General features: G+C 37.0%; 1 protein-coding gene and 1 non-coding gene across 3 annotated transcripts in view; both read left to right on the top strand.

Moving 5' to 3' along the window:
• Positions 1 to 20815, top strand: part of LOC725803 (protein artichoke) — a 199594-nt gene that overhangs the window by 37900 nt on the left and 140879 nt on the right. The window lies entirely within an intron of this gene.
• Positions 17577 to 17648, top strand: TRNAG-GCC. The gene has a single exon. It is a non-coding gene; the product is annotated as a tRNA-Gly (tRNA).

Genomic DNA, 20815 nt, shown 5'->3' with positions numbered 1-20815 from the left:
AGAACTGTACTCTCGTTACATTAAATTTCATTAAAATTTTCTTATCAATTATAACAAGAAGAACTTAATTGCTCGTTGGAGAGATAGATGATAAACTTGCATCGAACGAATTGAATCAAAACGAATATTATCTTAAACGCGATATAAACCTGAAAGGTAGCATTAATGTACCATGGAGAACTAATCATAAATTTCGAAACATGTTGAAACTACTACCTACACGAATATATGTTGATCCATCAGTGAGATGAAAACTGCAAAGCTTCGACGTTGGTCAAAGGGAAAGGAGGGGGAGGGAGGGAAAAAAATCTCCCTTTCATTTCAAGCGCTTCCGGTTCTCTATTCCTACATGCAACAGTCGAACGTGCCTCAACTGGAAGGCAACTCGATTTGTGCAGCTGTTCGTAACGCGAAATATATACCCGAATATATGGCAACGGGACGAAAATACACACAGTGTCGCGGGACGTGCCCCAAAGAGTTGGAGAGTTCGTTTCCCTTCCCTTTCGCCAAATGTGTTATATCGTTCCAATTGTTTACAACGTGTTCACGAAACCTGGACAGAAGAATAGAAGAATCCTTCGAAGAAAAAAAACGTCCATGTCAAATTTCCACGTCGATTAACCAAGGGACAAAGCAATTATTCCTTCGTAACCCACCTCCATTGCTTTAAAGGGAAGCCTTGAAGAGAAGCCTTAATCGAAACTCGATGGCGGTATTAAATGACGGATCGAGAAAAGGAGAGATGGAATTTTTATCAACAACAATGCTTGGCTCTTCGTAGCCTCGTAACACCTCTCGAGATCGGGTCATAAAAAATTGATAACCTCGGCTACGTTACCCGATAATTTTGAAAAGTATCCGCGGTTGCACGAGGGTGTGTCGTAAAGGCTGGCCTCGTATTATAACGTTACCCGAAAAGTTTCCCCTTAGAGGGTGTAAATTAATTTCATCGCCTTACTCACCGCCACTTTGAACGCCCTCTACGAAATTTTATGAACGAAACTTTTTTGTTGAAAGTTCAAGGTCTCCTCGAAATACCTCTTTTTCTTTCTTTCTTTCTTTTTTCACCATCGAGAGAGAGAATATTAGAATCTAGGGGGAATAATTATCGAGCCGTGAGTAATTACATACCCGTTATTTTACCCATGGAACGTGAAATCGAACACGCCAATTACCGCCCCCTCCGCTTATTAATTTCCCGCGGACGAATTCGATTCCGTAACAAATAAGGAATAAATTGGATCGGGCGATCGATTAATAATTCATAGGTAACGGGGAATCGTGAAATTACGGGTGGCACGGATCTTGGATCTCCATTCGTGATTGTTTACGCGTGGGTAATGGGCTGCACAACAATTACGGGGAAGGAATACCTTCCACTCGGCCGGCGATCCTCGCGAATAATGCCGCGAGCAATTAATTTTTTCTCTCTCTCTCTCTTTTCCCCCTCTCACCATCTCTCGCCATTGTCCTCGCCGATTCGAGGAAGAGAAGTATCATCATTATCCCACCGCCGTCTTTTCTCGGATGGAATATGCTTTCTTCCACTTCACTCGATCTCATTCCCTTCGGACATTTCCATGGTGAAAAGCAATTTTTCGCCATTAGACAGTCACCGATTGACATATGGGCAGCATAGTGGGGGTGGGTTGAACGTTTTTCTTTCGAATTTCAATCCTTTCGCCGGTTCTTAGTCCCGGTTTTTATCCCAATGTCCAATCCCTTCTTACTCTACTCCTTCCTCTTCCGGTTCATTCCATTATCCAATTTCAACGAGTGTTCCGATCTTCTAATGTTCGATCGTTATTAACTGTGGGAGTCGAAGTTCGATGCATTAGAATAGATTTCAAGAATAATAGGAATAATTATTCTTTATTATCTTTAATATTTTGTTCAAATAAGTGGAGTATATTTAGTTAATCGTTTCTTTTTTCTTCGAATTGTACGAAAACAAAAAGGCAGTAGTGAAAGAAGAAAGAAAGGTTGAAGAAGAAGGGGTGTTAATTTCATATAAAATTGACGAAATGATCAGAGTTAGTTACATTTCCTTTTTTCTCGAAATACTTACTAAATATTCGAATTTGCTTTCTGTTGGTAACTGTTCGAATCTGTTTCTTGATTTTTCGCAATTGCGACGGAGATCATGGAAATCGAAGATCAGAAAAATCTAGCAAGGAAAAACGTCGTTATAAAAACGTTGGAAAGGAAAGAGGGCTCGGTTGGAAAGTTTCTAATCGAGTCTCAGTAGTGCATGTCAACGATATCGATCACGAATGGCAAAAAGCTTCGATTTCTCGAATATCCCTATATATATATATATATATATACTTTGCTCGAGTAGAGATGTAATGGATGGCCATATTTTCCAAGGGATTGTCCCCTCGACAGCTTGGAATTTCTGTTTCGTGAAATCACCCTTTTATTCCGCGTGCACAGGTGGCTGAAAATATCCCCCACCGTGCATGAATTATTACGATTGAATGCGTATGGGCCGATGATCGATTCCGGTTTCTTCCCACATTTTCCAATCAACGTTACGGCAAGCATGGACGTGCCATATTTCCAAGAAATTTCGCCTCCAAGTGTCCCGAATAACCGGAACATTTCGATTCCTGCATATTCACACGCCATTTCCCCGAAATTACCCCCCCACCCTCTTCGAATTTATAGCCACTTGCTGTACAAATTTCTCTTCTCTCATTAAACAATCCTTGTATCCATCTAATTTAAGGACAAGTAGATAAAAACTCAATACTTTTGCTGTTCGAGTTCATAACTCTCAATTATTTATTCTTAATTTTTTTTTTTTAATTTTTTCACGGAAAGAAAAAAAATGAAAGAGCTTTTAATTCTAATTTAATCATTTCGAACATTAGACAGAAATTGTAAGTAAATTTATTCATCAATATTAAATAAAATCTAAATTTAAAATATTGATACTCGGATAAACAGACTAGCTGTCTCTATGTTTTCAACCTCGTTTCGAAAGATACCAGTGAATCGACATTTGCGAGAAAATCGATCGAAGTAAACTTCATAAATGTTGCGATGTGTAACAACGTGTTTTAATTAATTTTTAATTGCGCAACACGCGGGGAGGAAGCCTAACGTGAGCCTTTCGAGTACCAACACCAATGTAATTCGAATGGAAGTACGTGTTGCGATATTTCTCAACTCTTGGTTCTCAACACGAGCGCATCACGCCGCTTAATCAATCGAACGGCGAGAACAATCGCGCTTGCTTGCCCCTGCTGGTTAATTAATAAACCCGTCGCAGTGGGTAGGGCGGCGCCACTTACAACTTTTGTGACCGCGCTTTTAACATCGATAGTCGAGCGGAATTGGAGGGAAGGGGGAAGGTGATCGCAAATTAACGGAAGGGTTGGATTGAAACGAAAGTGGCTCGAGCTCATCTGGAGGAAGCTTTGTGCTTGCCGAAGTCGAATAAATCAAACGGTTGGAACGCGAACAATTATCGCGTTCGCCGTCTGGGAAAATCTTCGTTCTTTTCTTCCGCCGATTTCTTCCTGGATTTTGAGCGCGTTCAATAAAAGGGGGCGATTCTGTTCTGCGGGAACGAAATGTTCTGAATAAGAGGATCGGAATAAGTGATTTGATGGGAAGCAAAACTGTGGAAACGAAAGTGTCGAGATGGATCTTTTTGTCGATCGAGTTTTCGTCTCGATTCAGTTAAACGTTCGCACGAGATTTTAAATTGATCGGAAAGAAGGTGAAATATTTTTTTTCGATCGATACCTGTGAATAATTATTCCAATATTTATATTAAATATTCTCGTCAAGATTGAATCTTGATTGGGGAAAAAGAAAAGAATTGGAATTTTGAGTAAAGTTTAAAAATTTTCTCCCTTCCCTTCGTTGATATTTATGATTCGAATAATTTCGTTCTAATTTCGTTAAAACGCTTCGGTTAAGTTTGTGACTCGGTTTGAACTTTGGTTGAAGGGAGCGAAGATTGGAATATTGATAATGAAATCGCGCGCGTTCTTTCTCTTCTTCGCCGATAACTGTTCGGTCGATCGTAGTAATTGTTCGGGTTCTTATTCAAATATTTGCACAACGTGTCGATTTGAACTTCATTGGGACGAGTCAAGATTGGGATGGGTCGAGTGAAATCGTGTACCTTCTTTCCTTCTATTGATATTTGTGATTGATCGAACAATCAAACCAATAGAAGTGGAAAGTTTGTGTCAAATTGAAACGAAAGATTAGATAAGAATTTAAAAATCTAAAAAATACCTCCAACAGTTTCTCTTTTATTCTTTAATTCATTATGCTTCCTGATTAATCTCGATAAATCTTAATTTGATTATATTCAATCGAACGATTTTAAAAAAGCAAATAAATAAAATATCGATTAATGGTGACGATTTAAATTTTTCATCTTTGATGAGAAAATGTTTCTTGAAGAAACAATACGGACGAAGGAGAGAAAGAGAGAGAGAGAGAGAGAGAGAGAGAAAGAGAAAAAGAAAAAAGGAACTCACCCGTACACGCGTAGCCTGTGTAACATTCATCGAGGCAATTCGGCGAGGTTTTTGAATAATTTCCGAGGCAATCAGCGTGGAGGATTTTAGAGTCGACGAATGAAATCGTTTCCCGTCGGCCGACATAATTTATTCGACCATTAAAGCGATTGTACAAGTTGTCTTCGTGGTCACGGTGCATTATCGCGCCGCTGTATCGAAGGACGATAATTAATTGAGTCCGATTTTAATCTCCCGCCATAAATGGATTAGCGGTGCTTCATTTGTTACGGTAAATAAATTTTTCACCCTGCATTGTAATAAATAAACGCCTCGTGGCGGGTGAAACGCCACGTAACGATCCGTTTCGTTGTTCGTTAACCGATCCCCGACGTGGAATATTCAATAACGATTTTTTCGATTAAAAAATTTATAGTCGCAACATTGAATCTTTTTCCCAAACTTTTCGACTCGTTCGTAGTGCGAAAGAATAGATTATAATATCTCACGAATGAATTTTATTTTGGCGATATAGAGATTTAAGCAACGAAAACTGAGCAATAGCTTATAACAATTTTTACAAAAATTAAAACAGAAAATTTTCTCCTTGTTCCATTTTTGATTCGATCGATTATAAATAAGTTTAAAAACAGAATTTGCAAATCCAAATTCACGAATTCTCATATTCGCGAAAAGATTTCCAATTTTGTTTATAGTTTGAAAGAATTTCTCGAATCAGGTGATTCAAATTGTCTCAAATTACTTCAAATTCGTTAGGATCTTGTTTTTCAAGAGTAATTTCGAAATACGTGATTTTGAATTGTTTTTAACAAAACATTTTCCAATATTTTTTTTTCTTGCCAAATTTATAAAAGATATTCATATCACACATTTATTTTCTCAATTTTAATGCAATTAAAAATCACGGTCGAAAAAAACCAAAAGAGAAATTCAAAATCAACAAGAAACAATAATATTTTCATTCATAAGGATATCCTTTCATTTTCTAAATTCCTATTATCGTTCGTTTTAATCCATTTATCATCCAATCCTTTCGAAATTATTAATCATCGAGTGTTCATATCATTTCGAAGCAGAGATTATCTCGGCAAACCATTCCTCTCATTGATTTTCCTTGTGAAACGAAAGTGGGTCGTTACCTACTTTCCTCCCTCCTCCCTCGTGTTACACAACTTCCACAAACAGAGGAAGAATGCAAAAAAACGTAAACCCTCCTCCTCTCTCCACAGAAAGAAGAATGTCGGCCCACGCTTTAAAAATCGTTTCGAATTTCAAGAAAACGTGCAGAGCACCCCCTTCCTCCCCTATATATAATTGCAACGCAAACTTGGCTCGCACAACGAGAAAGTTACGCCCGTACAGGTGGAGCGCGAAACATCAATATCGAGTCCGAGGGGGTAGATTCGTCCCTTTAAGATCCAACTGTTTCGTTTCCTAGCCACGAGACAAAGGCGGCCGATAACAAAGCCTTCTTAAAAGTTTAGGGAGGGGGAGGGAAGGGAGCAGTGGCGAGTCGAGTCGAACCGAAAGTTTTCCAGGTTACGGATGCGTGTTAATTGTCGTCCGTCTGGCTCGCAACTTGGAGCACCCTTCTCGAAGGAGCACGAAGGAGGGGACCGACTGCGGCTGCAAACTCGCGCCAATTACCAGAAACTACCCGGTCAAAAGGTGTTTCCCTATGGATGACCGCCGTTCCCGTTTTGCGCTCCTCTTTACTTCGAGCCCCAATAACGAACTTGGAATTGCGGATATTAAACGCAATCCAATCACCCGGGCGAGGATTAAAACACGAGGGAGATGTTTCGAAGAAGATAGGTGAAGTGTTCTAAAAATGTATATGCTTTATAATCGAAGAATTAATCGAAGGAAATCGAGATCTTTTTTTAAGTAAAAGTGTTGAATGGGATAAGCTCGATACTCGCGTGCACACGAAGTGTTAATGCAAGTCTGTCAAGTAAGTGTAATCTGAGAGACGCAATAAAATATTACTTTTGGAATCTTGAATCTTCTTCTAAGAATTTAAAAAAAGATATCTTGGATTTGTTTGGGATGATAGATACAAAATAGAATTGGGAATTATTTATCGAGTTTTAAATTAATTAAAATTTCGTCGCGATAAAAATTATCGTAGATAAAAATTGTTAACAATCGAGCAACAGATAGTCGAACGTATCGAGGATACTTTTAACCCGATTTTAAAAAATTCAATTACGCGACGAACCGTAGAAAATCCTGTTGTCCTCGAATAAATTATATACGGATTTGAAAGATGTTATGTATTGTACGAAAATATGATTTTTTTCCCTCGATATCTGATGAAAATAACACGAAAAGTCGAAGGCAACGATTATTTTCAATCACGAAATAGAAAAAAAAAAAAGGAAGGAGGGAGAGAAAAAAAGGAAAGCTATCAATACTCGCGCGCGATCAAAAGGATAGCCGAACAAAGGAAATCAAGCGGGGATCGGAGGTTGGAGAGAGGATGAATTCTGGCCCGTACAAATAGCCTGTTCCGCATCATTTGCCGAATTCCATATTGCACAACATAATATCGACGCCACGGCGCGAGTATCGAATACTTGTCCACGCTTCGCTTCCCATCCAATTTTACTGTGAGTTGAATATTGAAATTATTTACCGCTATGCGATACACTTACTATCGATCCTTTGCGGGATGATAGACGACGCCAGCGCGTCAGCTACAATCGACCCGTGAGGTAAATCGAAATCCTGACCTCCGTGATTTCGATTCGTTCGAGCGGCTATCACGGGAACGAGTGTGATTATCAAGGAGGGGAAAAATTAATAATAAAATCGGATTTATTAGTTTATCTCGAGAAAGTTTGTTTATTAGTGAAAATTGATAACGTATCTTTTATTCTTAAAGTTTTAATCGAATGAAAGACGTGTCCTGAAACTGTAGAAATATATTTATTTTATTATATCGATATAATTTTAACAAATTTGATTCCTTGATTTATTCGGGTAATTTGTTCTCCAATAACGATTAAGTAGTTTGAAATATTCTTAAAAATTGGTTAAAAGAATTAAGATACGTTATCAAAATTTATACAATGTTCTCGTAGAAGGCTAATCAACGAGATAAGAAAAAACTTATTTAATTCGAGGATCTCTTTGTTGTTTAAACTTTAACAGATCAATTAAGCCGGTATCTAACTGGTAAAGTAGATATCAAGAAGGAAGATTAATCGAATGATTTATGGAAGTCGCGAACGTATATCCGCTCTGTGACCTGCTGAGTTGAACCTGTGGTAATCTTCGAAATGAATTCCCATGAAATTCGAATAGGTAATACGACACTAAGAATATTAGGGATATTAGGATTATTAAATTAACTTATTCGTTCTGAAATTATATACGAAGAAATATCGAAGAAAAAATATTATAATTATTTTTATATCAAGAAAAATCTTCTGTCTATTTTTTAATCGAATAAAATACAAAAATCTTCTTGCGGATATATCTACTAGAGATATTTCAACGAAAATAAATGGAATAGGGTCACATTCATTACTTCATAAATTTCAAGTATAATAATACTTGACACGGGAGACGCTGATTTCTCGACTCGTAACAGGATGTCGATAATGAATATTAATCTCCTACTCCAAACTTTTTTCCACGCAAACCTTCATTCTTCATTAAACATCTCTGACGCGAAGTGTCGAGAATTTAGAAAAAGAATCACAGAAATAAAATCTTCGAAAACGAAACAAACGTATGATGGAACATATTTACAACCGGAAATTCGGTTTCTCGAATAATTATCTGGATATAAATTGGAAAGAAGGGAACGATCACTTAACATAGGGTATAATAGAAACACAGGAATGAATGTGCATGTATCCAGGAACGGAACACACCGTTTGTAAACCGGTTGTAAAACCGTCTAAGTGCAACGCCTATCGGACAGATAACAACGATCTTCGAAGCACAGGTTTCGGTTAACCGACTATTGGCCACATGCCAGAACGAAGACCAAGCCAAGAAAGGATTTGTGGTACAGTTTTTCCAAACACAGTGATAATTTTGTTTCCACTGTTTAATCGAGGCCGAATATCCTCTTCTCCTCCTTTTTCTCCTCTCTTTATCCACTCCACTCTTGAGCCGATCGCATTTTTATTATCGACCGAGCGCCAAACGGTCGGTGTCTGTCCATTCTTCGTATATATTCGCGCGTGATTTAGAATTCAACACGGGCGAAGGCAACGGCACACACGCGGGCAAACAACGGCGACCAAAGTAAGGGCTTATTCGGCGCTTTTTAACGCGTATGAATACTTATAACGAAGCACGAAATTGCTGTGTTCGCACGTGACGTTGCCGGTTCAACAAGGGGTCCCGAAGTTGCGCGCGATTTTGCATAACTCTGTTAAGCAAATGACCAGAATAATAACTCGCTGCCGGGCATATGTGACAGGTGAAGGGGTGAAGGGGTCGAGTTGGTTGAACGGTCCCCACAGTTTACACGCTGATAGAGGAATAATTGTGGCCGGATGAACGTCTACGTGCAACTTTCCTCTGCCCCTCTCCCCCATAAAACTGCTCGATAAAAATGCTCTACGAGCGAGAGCTTGTTTGAACACTGTCGATTGGCCAGCTGCCGTTTTCACCGCCAAGACGAATTTGTCTTGGACGAGGAGAGGGGACAGAGAAAGGGATGAATTGGTGGTAAAACGGGGTTGGGTATGAAGCTTTATTATGGAAGAGATACGCTGGAGATACTCGAAGGATAAGAGCGCGAGTGAATGAGTGAAATGTGTGAACCGTGAAAGATGTTGAAGGGGAGGAGAAGTGGGAAACGTGTGGCGTTTTTACGAGAATGTCTGGAGGAAGAACGCAACGAGGATGTAGGGGCGAATGGAGAATCTAGTCTGTAGATCTGGAGATTTTGCCGCAGAAATGAAGGAAGAGGCGTGGAAAGTGCGAAATCGTGATAAAGGTGGAAAGTAAATATGGATGTGGGAGATTTTTGGAAATCCTTGTTCGGATTGGAGAAGATAGATAGGATACAAAGATTCATTCAGATAATTTCTTTGTTAATTCATAAGAAATTTCAAATTGGACGAAACTTAACTTTTGTATACATTTTACAAGGAAATTTGTTTAATCCTGAAAAATGATTTGAATAAAAATGTGAAATTAATCCTCAAAATTTTTCTATGATACAATTACGGAAATATTTTTTTACAGCAGGATCTGAGGGATTATTTTATATAATTATATCTTCTATCACGATAAAAGCAGATTAATCATTTTAATAACAACAACTCGCTTTGTTAATAGGAAAAGAGAAAATTTGGTCACTGATTGTACACCGAAAATAGTTTATTGAATCGAATATTTCTATTTTAATAAATCGAAGAATCCGATTTAACCGGCGACAGAACGGATTATTAAATACAGTTTATTCAGCCCCGACAACACTCTCGACGTGATGTCTTTAATTAATGAAAATCGAATGAAAACGTTATGACAGAAATCTTGGTTGTTCGACGGATTGTTTATTAAAATTTGTCTAACAGATTCAATTAATCCGAAAAACGACAAGCGTGAACCGGAGACGGTTACCCGATTCCGGTTTTAAAATCCATCTCGCCCCATATTATTTATCGAGGTGGGAGAGAAACGCGGTCCAACGTGGAGATTAATAAAGCATTCGATGAAAGCTAGCTCACCCCTCCTCCTCTCCCCTCCCTCCTCCCTTTACGATTTTCACCGACGCGCGTCGAATGTTTGAAAATTATTTTAAATTATAGATTGACATCGATCAACCGATCGTGCAAATAACCGGCATAAATAAAAAAAAAAAAAGAAAAAAAAAATATCGCTTACCTTATCAGTATTTGCACAATACTCCGGGAGCAGCTATCGCTGTAGAGTTCGATAAATATTGATAGATAGCCGATAATTCTTCTTTGGAAGTTGGAATATTGAAGCCGTTCAACGCACGAGTCAATAAACCGGATCATTGACTTGTACCATTTGTCAATGGCCTTTTAAAAATTGCACCGTATCGAACCAATTATACCGTGGAAAGTATCCCCTATTCTCTACGTGTACTATTTTCGCACGCGTTGCGAAAAGTTCTTGATCGGAATTTCCCCGTCTATGGAAAAGTGATTGATCTATATACCGTTTCTGCACGAGGAGAAATGGTGATCATTGATCGTTAAGATTGGAAAGCGAGGATTATTTTTTCGAATAATTGAAAAGATCGTTTCAAAATTCTTCCTTCCTTTAATCGTTCGATCGATTAATTTCGAAAAAATGGTCAAATATTTAAGGAAGAAAACAATTGTCGAAATTATGTAATCGTTTTGCAAATATTCTTGGCTCGGTCGATGGAATTCTCGTTTTCGAGAACATGCGCCAAGAAATGTCAGTTGCAGCAGAATGAAAGATAGGTACTTTTATCCGTGTAAGGAAAAGCTCCTTGGAAATTAAGTTTACATTACCCGGCTGGCACGTACAATATAATCGAAGCTATCAATAACTCAAAGTAATATCCTCTGTCTTTAAATTTCCATTAAGCTGGAATGAACGTTCGCACGAGTGCAGGCATAAATATCGATTAATTTACAACTCGCGAGCAGAGTTTCAACATTCATTCAGTTTAATCACGACAGGATTGAAGTTTACAAAGTATTATTGCTACCTCCGCGAGTTTTACCTCGGTCAGCTTTCAAAGACAGCATGGCGCCGAAAGTCTTGGGCAAACTTACGCTCCCTTCGTCAGATAGAAAACTTTTGCGTCGTACATAGATCCAATGAAAGAAATTACTAGATGAAATTACATATATATACAATTTATTCGATTAAAACGATTGAGCGATAAATTTTTAAAATTACAAGTCGTCGGGTCAAAGAATCGATCTTCTCATCGAACTTAAAATGGCTTTCCTTTTTACGTCTTATCAAAAAATATTCCTTTGAAAGGGATAAACGTGCGATTTCTCCGTGGAAAATCTGATCGATATTCATCCGTTCGTTGCCGATAATCCGATTGCTACGAATTCCAGAAGTTTGGTAGTAAGATTCTCCTCGTCATCGAGACGAGATTCTAAGTTACAACTCCGTTTAATTGCTCGATTCCTCCAACTACGATTATAAGTCTGTCCAACCCGCGATCCTTTGGTTTAAAACTTTTTTACAGCGACGCTATAAAGGAACGTATCTTCGTTTCCTATTTTATTTTTATTTTCCCCCCTTTTCCTTCCATAATTATTCGCTCTTTAAAAACTCACGAGGCTTTCGAACGATTTAACTCCGTATTCTAAAATAAATTCGGTATTTAACGGGATAATTTTTTAACGCGTCGAGAGAAATTTCTATTATCGCGGAATAAAATTCGAAATAAGATTAGAAATATTATTAAAAATAAACCGTAATAATTTTTCTTTCAAGATGTATAAATATCAAACGCATGTAAAATGTTAAATTGGTTTTAAAAATACGAGAAAAAGTATTTTTATTGAAAAAAAAAATAACGGAAAAACTTAACCTTAGCTGGACATACAGTTAATAACTTTAATACCAAACAATTTCACGTGGATGTGAAAATATCACGAAATATTATGAAACAAATGTATATCTGCTCGTGAAATTTAGAATAACGAATATTTTTTCTCGACCATATATTTTTCTCGAATTACTATTTTATTTTTTATTCCCTTACCTATGGAAGTCAAAAAAAAAAAAAATTATTTTTCGTATTTAGTTTCATTTTTCGTATTTACACCATAAAATTCACTCGATGGATATTATATTTCGAAAAATTACAATTTTTAAAAGTTTCAAAACATGGCCGGAATTATAATTTCCCCCTCTCCCCTTTTTTAAAAATTATAATCAAATAACAGTTGAACGAAAGTTCCGTCCTCCATTAACAATCCTCGGGAACATCGTGAACGGGGAAAGAGAAAACAGAGTTGAACGATGCAACGACATTGTGAAAGAAACATTAACCATCCGCTTTACACTCTGTTTGAATGTTTAATTAATTGCGTTTCCCGCTCGTTCTCGGCTCCGGATCCGAACAAAGTAGACGCGAACGAAGACGAACATCTTCAACTTGACAATTACTGCATTATGCACGGTCGAAGAGAAGGACGAAGACAGGGATGTATCCTCCTTCCAAGCCTTGCTGCCTCGCCTTGCCACCCCTTGAATAATTTTAAGTTTCACGGTAAACATTAGTTTCCAAAAGTCAATTCGATCGTGGAATCGATTAAATAGCGTTTAAATTCGTTGATATTTTAAACGCGAAAATTTTGAACAACCTTAGTTAAGATATCTCGCCTATTAAGTGTTTCGTTTCGAATTTCCATAATGATCGGATTTAATTATTCTCCTCGATTAGATTAGTTCCTAATTCGATTAGACTATAATATTCTTCGAGAATTCGGTAGAATAATTTGCATAGACCGAAGAACGAAACGTTTAAAGCAGATGATATCGTGTATAATATATCTTCAAAATCTTTGTTCGTTATCCTCGTTTTTCTATTTAATTTCATTTTGAAATAATCCAAGACTCATATTCGAAACATCTTTAACTGTCCAATAAATCAACATCATTTTCCAACCTTCTAATTAAATAAATTTTACAGCTTCCAACAAACGAGCATCGTATATTTACCAACATCTCTAAGAATCACTTTCTCCTCTACTACCCCTTTCTTCCTGAAATTGAAATTCACGCAAGAGGAATCTCGATCGCCGGGAAAATTCTCAGAGGAGCAAGCTCGATACAGGTTCCACAACGATGTGGAACTCGTTGGACGCGTGCAGCAGGCGTCCCTCGTTGCTGGTCGTTCGCACTTTAACCGAGGCACTCACGGTATTAACGTGGAAAGTCCAGGTGTGTATGCGGTGCAGGTATGCGTCAGAGCTTGGCCTACATGTCGAGGTCGGGCCGCTCATTATAGCAACCCTTGTGTCGCCGTGTGCGCTCGCTGCCCTCTCCCACCCCACCCCACCCCTCCGCCTATATCATTTCGCCGCGGCAAAGTACAATGTACACATTTCCAAGCGCGGGCTCGTTCCAGTTTCGCCGGGTCTCGGCCAAATATCCACGCGAAACACATCCGTGAAAATGTGTTGGAACACGTCTTTGCCTCGTCGAATTGCTAACGAAGACGCGCACGTTGCACGCGTTCCTTTTTTTTTTTTTTTTTTTTTGATCCTGGCCACTTTTCCATCTTTGCTCTCTCGTACCTCTTTCGTTGATGCGAGATTACGATTACAAGATCCTCTGATTTTTCAATTTTTCAGTTCAGGAATGTGGAATACTTCTTCAATTTGGATTTCTCGAATTAATTAAAATTGTTTCGAATAAATTGTTTTACGAGAGAGGGTACGTGTCAATTGCTACATCAAAATTTCTTTTGTTGTAAGAAACTATTTGAGCATCGTAAATCATAAAATATTCAAAATTGTATCCCGTGATTCTTCTCGTGAAATTATAATATAACCCTAAAATTGAAACACGTACGTAGAAACTTTCAACTATTCAAATTATTTTATAATAATATCAATTACATATTTTATATTTAATAGGGCACGGATATATTTCCACCATTTGGCCATTCATTGTACACACACACAAGATATATATATATACAGCCGAACAACAATGAAGAATAACGATGGAAATATTTGGACGGGAAATGGATTCACGATGAAATTACCTGGATAAATAACGCCCGATATTTTATTCATACGCGAAAAATGACGAGGAAAATTGTAGACGTCGAACCACCGCAACCACCGTTCTCCAACCATTCCTCTCCGTACCTGGCCACTCTCCGTATCTATGAAAATTCAATCTCTCCGCGAGAGATACGACGTTTTTGACGTTTTTCTCGACGCAAAGGAGGACACGATAAGGTAAATGGCAAGCCGCGATCGCGACGATCACGCAACACGCGGCCGGGAATTTTCGCCTCGAGAGAGCGAGCCGCGCGCTTTTGTTTCAGCCGCGGACCGCGGAAATCTCGTGACAGGAGGCCTGGCTTCGTTGTCGTTCGACGATCGATTTTCCAGGGGGGAGGAGAGGAGGATGGGGCTAGGCTGCGGCGAAACAACGAAACCGCCGATTCCCCCCTTCTCGTTATCCGCGTGCGTGGAATTTCATTGTGGAGACGTTGGCTGAATTCGTTCCGATCCTTGATTAACGGGTGTGGATGAAAAGTATTCCTCGGTTTTATTTCTAGCCTAGTTGCAACTCTCGAATTTGAAAAAAATTTGAAAAAGATTGGAAAATGGAGAAACGACGAGTATTGTGGGATCTTTGATGCGGATAAAGATGATGGAAATATCCTTTGGAAGCGTTGCTTTTCGTTGTGGAGACGTTGGCTGAATTCGTTCCGATCCTTGATTAACGGGTGTGGATGAAAAGTATTCCTCGGTTTTATTTCTAGCCTAGTTGCAACTCTCGAATTTGAAAAAAATTTGAAAAAGATTGGAAAATGGAGAAACAACGAGTGTTGTGGGATCTTTGATGCGGATAAAGATGATGGAAATATCCTTTGGAAGCATGTTTAAGCTTTTTTAAAGTTACTTATGAATTTAATTGTGAATTAATTACGAAGGGATGGTAATTAAAACGATTTATGGTTACAAGTTATAAGAAATAAAAGTTTTCCGTTTTTCATTTGTTGCAATATGTGATGATATCTCGTTGGTTCAAACAATATTCAGACTTTCCAGAGATGCTCAAGAAATAAATATATTAAATTTATAAACTGTTGTTTTTTGCTCGAAACTTGAGTAACTTGTTTCGTTTCGAGTACAAAAGCAATGGATTATCTTCTTCTTTACAGAAGATTTTCAACGTAGCTTTCTCGATATTTTATATACTGCGCTATACAGCTCTTAAGACGAGCAAGTCAGTGCTGTTTTTAAAAATTAATCGAAATACGAGATCGTTTATAATTTTAAAATATATTATTTTTCTTTTTTAAAGCTTATAAATCTTCTTTCTTTTACTTTGTATAAATAAATTAATCAAAGTCGAATGCTCAAATTTTTTACATGAGATTTTTCTCACTTAAATCTTCTTCTTTCTTTTTCCTATGTAAACGATCTCTACTTGAGAAAAGAGTATCGCTTCGTTTAACGCTCGTTGTAATTTTGAAGGAACTGGATCAACAAACGAATCGCACCTCCGATGCACCGGCAGAGGGTGAAATGAAAAATAGGGGTTCAGAGTTAGGGAGCTTCATAGTCGAGTTCACTCCGCGAGAAAGCTCAATAAAGCTGCAAGCTAAAGTTCAACGTTTCCTCTCCTCCTTTTATTATTTTCCTTTTTAACGTTAGGTATAGGGGTTGAACGAGGGCTATAATTAAAGACGATCGATATAACTAAATGTGTATGAAAATATATCCCAGTCATTGTGTAAAGGTTATTTTAATTCCATGGTGAATCCATGGTGTTATATTTAACAAATTAATCGGATTTTTTAGTGAATTACGAAAAGTATACGGAGAATTATATAAAAATAACACATTTATGCAAATAATTTTTTATCACGGTTTAATTTTCTCGCAATATTTAAAATTTCTAATTGTACCTTTCCTCTAAGCTTTTTAATTTTTTCACTCTCGTTGTTATTTGCGATTCAATAATGTTTCAATTAATTATTAAATAATTAAATAATAATAAATATATTTCTTTTTTTTCAGGTCTTAAATTTTCGTCACAAATAAATACTCTTAAAATATTTATTACATCGAAGCATTGATTATTAATAATCGTTGACGAAAGCGTTTAATCGCATCTCTCTTTCATAATTTTTATCCTATTCAATTTCACGCTTCATCCACGTAACAAGTAATTACACACGATTAAGCAAGATTAAGAAATTATTAAATATTCGGATCAGACGGATGGGAAAACGAATTTTCTCTTTCTTGGAAAATATTGCTAAATATTCCCTTCTTCGTTATATATACACGTTGTACACAACGTAACGCTAAAAGGCCAATATGGATTGGAAAACAATCGAAGTGGTGGTAATTTATTAGCGTAGCTTGGGCAGCGAAAGCCACGTGGTCGCCATAAATACGATGTAAACACCATCAGGGGAGTACACGAAATCATTAAAGCTTTATCGTTACCAATTTGCGGTATACGTTCGGAAAGGATGAACTCGATTTGCATGGTGCAGCTGGGGGCTGGTTACCATCTGGAAAAGTTGGGTTTCGTTCAACGAGAACTGAAACTACGAGCGGCGAAATAACGGAAAAATTCTTTATCAGAAATATTATTGGGGCTGACGAAATTACTTCCGGATGAAATCTAATCTTAAATACTTTTTTTTAATATCACACGTGTTTGCATATTTTATATAAATGTAAATTATAGATGTCGAAAAATTGGAAGAGTGATTTTAAAAATTAATTGGAATATCCATCATTACCTACGTCATTTTAAAATTTGATTAAACCTCATCAAAATTGGAAAAGAAACTATTACTTCGAAGATAGAATGATTTTTGGTGGAAAAACGATTATTAGAAGCGCCTCTGGAAACCTTGCTCTTGCAAACGTTTCTTCATTTATCCATGTACAACTTCCGGTTTCCGAGAAAAAAGTGATTTTCTATCTTAAACGCTAGAATTAGAATTAAGAAAACTTTGAATCGATGTAATTCTAAAAGATAGTAACTTTTAGTCAACCAATGAAAGAGAAGTCTTGTTAGAAGCTTTGCTCTTTGAAACGAACTTCGATTTAATTCAACTTCCGGTTCTCAAGATATCGTTGTTCAAAGAAAGGGATGATTTTTTTTACTATCTTTTTTTATTCTCTTTCTATCGATTATTCCAAATTCTAGACAAACAAAAACGAAATTCTTGAAGGAATAGCATTTAATTTTTCAAGGAAAATACGTGAGATCTCTGCAACGTGTTGAATTATTATGCACACTTTGAACATCCTTATATCTCTCAAACCGTTTGGGATATAAAAGAGATTCGAAGGTATCCCGTTTGTATTTATATTTATGATAATTATCTAGATAAGGGAAGAAAATAAGATTGGTCGGCCCTGGATAGCTCAACGGTAAGAGCAGTCGCCTGCCAAGCGAAAGATCCGGGTTCGATTCCCGGTCCAGGCAAATTTCATCAGCCGACTGTTTTTCATCCTTCAAGTACACTGTTTATTCTTTCTGACACAAAATTTTTAAATTTCTTTTTACACGAAAATTTCAAGTTTCGTACGTGAAAATCTCCAAATAAAAGTATATAAATATAAATAAAATATATAAATGCAGAGACTAGAAAAATGGCATCAACACCAATACGTCAAACCAGAAAGGAAGACTGATTAATGTCCACATATATCTCTCTTTAAAATAAAAATTCTCGATCTTTTAACGAGTAAAGTTTTCCACGTTCTTGCCAACAATAAAAAAAAAATATTTAAAAAAATTATATCCTTCATCAACAAATACAGATTCTGAACGGAGATTCGAAAGTCACGAAAGCGCAACGGGTTAAGGCTAAAGTTAATATCCATCATCTTGTTGCGACGATGTCATTTTGACATCAGTCTCGTAACTGGATCGAAGGTTAAAACTGGGTTTTTGAATAAGCCATGATTGACATTATCTGGAACGTTTTTCAAGCGAGATAGTATTCGTGGATGTAAAATAAACGCTTGACCCAAATCCCAACTGATTACCGAATAATTATATCATCGGCCAACAAATTCACTGCTCGCGCACTTGAAAAAGTTCCAATCTCTTCCGAAAAAAAGAAAAAGAAGTAGAAGAGAAGAAGAGAAGAGAATCTCGTGCAGTAGCACTCGCCTACTTTACCCTCGTTACGCTTTAATACCACGTACAATTTCGCCCACCGTTTCGAAACACCGAAAACAGCTTAGCCTAGATCGTGATCAGACATCTCCTACCTCGATGGAGTGGAAGGTAGTAGCAGGGAGGCAGCCGATCGATCGTCTTTCGCCAGGGCAAACGATATCGTTCCCTATCGTCAACAGTTAGCAACGAAACGGATGCCTATAAAGTCTCTTGACCTGTTAATTTTAACGAGAGCGCATCAATCAGGGAAGCGGATCCGGTCAAAACTTCTCTCGAGAACTTTTCTTTCCAGCATCGGACGATACAATCCTCGTGTCGTTACGCAAATTTATTTTGTAAATTAATTTAATCGAAACAGGGATGAAACAAAGTGCAAATACGTTGTTTAAAATCGGTTTCCCATTCGTTATTTTCTTCTGAAAATAAATATGGGAAATGTCAAGGAAATACGATCAAAAAAGTTTCACTTCACAACATAGATTTACAACAAGGGCAAGTTTATAAAAATGTAAAAGTGTACGTATCGATTTCTCATTGCACGCGAAAGATAAATGTATCATACACGATCGTAATCGAGCTTCAAGGCACGCACTTTGAAACTTTCCAATGAGATGAAAAAAATAAATAAAAATTCGAAATATAATAATAATAATAATAATAATAAAAATTTTCCATCGAGTAAAAATAAATCAAAATCGCTTAAGATATTCTTGCACGAGGGTGTTATATCTCGTGTATGGATAAATTTTCGAGCAGGTTTCGATAAACGATGGAAGGGAGGGGGGATAGTTCGAATTAATTTCAACGTTAAAGCATTTGGGAGGAGAGGCATCGTCTTTTTCCCTCCGACAACTTTTGTATACCGCGTTATTCGATCCGCTCGAAAGGAAATGGAGGATGGAAAACGAGAATGGACGCGAACGTGAGAATTAATTTTGTCGTGGACACGAAGCGTGAATTTGCCAGAACATTAGCTCTTAATGCAACCACGGAATCCAATCGCATTTCCTCCGACAAAGGCACGGACTTTTTATCGTGTTTGTTTCCGAGACACGATCGGGTATTCATTCGCGATAAAAATAGTGCTCGACATCAAACGAACAACCGAGAATTCTTAAACGAATAAAGGAAATTGACGAAAGAGACGTTCTATTTGTATATATTATTGTATTTAACCCCGGTAAAAAAGTTTTTGGGATGTAAAATTATTGATGCGAATATAGAAATAACGATATAAGCCGGTTTCGGTATAAAGTAAAAACTGTGGAGTAAGAAATAATTAAATTTATTTTTTAATTCAGAGAGAACAAAACTTTGGTTGGTACATGCAAAACTTGGTTGTTAATAATTTTGATACACGTAAGCAGTATCGCGTAGGAAATACTTTAAAAAAATAATCTTTATTTACCATTTTTTATTTGCCATGAATTCACAATAGCTTTTTCAATTCCATTTTGCTTCCTTATATTCTTTCGAAAATAAGAAAAGTTTAAATTATTTCTTTTTCTACTTTTCATGTCGCACACGTGATTCAATATTCTCACATTTTATAATACAATTTAAAAAATTTATAATTTAAAGTATAAAGTATGTTTCGTTTAATCAAAAATTCTTTTTTGCCAAGGATTAATATTCGATAATTTCCGAAATATCGACGAAAAGTTTCGATGCCTCGATCATGTCTTCATCCCTCATCGTGTGACGTCTATGTGACGTGTTTCCTGAGCGATCTATTCGCCGGTATTTGTAGTGGTGAACCGGTTCACAAAGTTGAAACACGAAAACTGATCCTAGCTTCCGGAAAACGTGTCTGAACCCTCGGCTCGAGACAACTCGAAACGTGACTCGTTATCCTTAACAGGGATCGAGCAGAAGAGGGCGTCTTTTAAGGAACCCGCGTGAAAATTAGTGGGCGGAACGAAACCTTCTGGAATCACCATTTTCTTTTATTCGAAGAATACGGCGATTCCCTTTCAGATGGAGAGATAAGGAAACTGTTTCGAATTTGCGGTATTTGTCGATACGTGGAAATGTAACAGTAACGACATCTATTTGGATAAGTTTTGAGGTTAGGTTCATTACAATTCGTTATAATTTACGACAGGCGTGTTCAATTTCGAAAAGAATCATTTGGAATTCGTAATATTTGTTGAGATGTAAAAATATCACATTCGCGACATATCTATTACAAGTTTCTAAATTAAATAAACGAATTATTCCCTTTTCTTTGAGATTAAGTTAAGACCCGATACGAGTCTTTCAATTTGTTTATTTCGAGAAATGTAAGAATGTAACTATATTATAAATTCATATACTATTTTCTTCTTGAAATAGAAAAACGCATACGTCAAAATAAAAATTTTTAACATTCTTCGTCTGCACTTGACTTAAACAAGTTCTTAGATAAATGTAATTTTAAATATAATTGAAATTACTTATTATTTATTTTACGAGATTATTCGAAC

The sequence above is a fragment of the Apis mellifera genome, linkage group LG8 (genome assembly GCF_003254395.2).
Source record: "Apis mellifera strain DH4 linkage group LG8, Amel_HAv3.1, whole genome shotgun sequence".
In the NCBI taxonomy this organism is placed as follows: domain Eukaryota; kingdom Metazoa; phylum Arthropoda; class Insecta; order Hymenoptera; family Apidae; genus Apis; species Apis mellifera.
The sequence above is the reverse complement of the archived record's forward strand: the minus strand, read 5'-3'. Positions and strand labels throughout refer to the sequence as shown.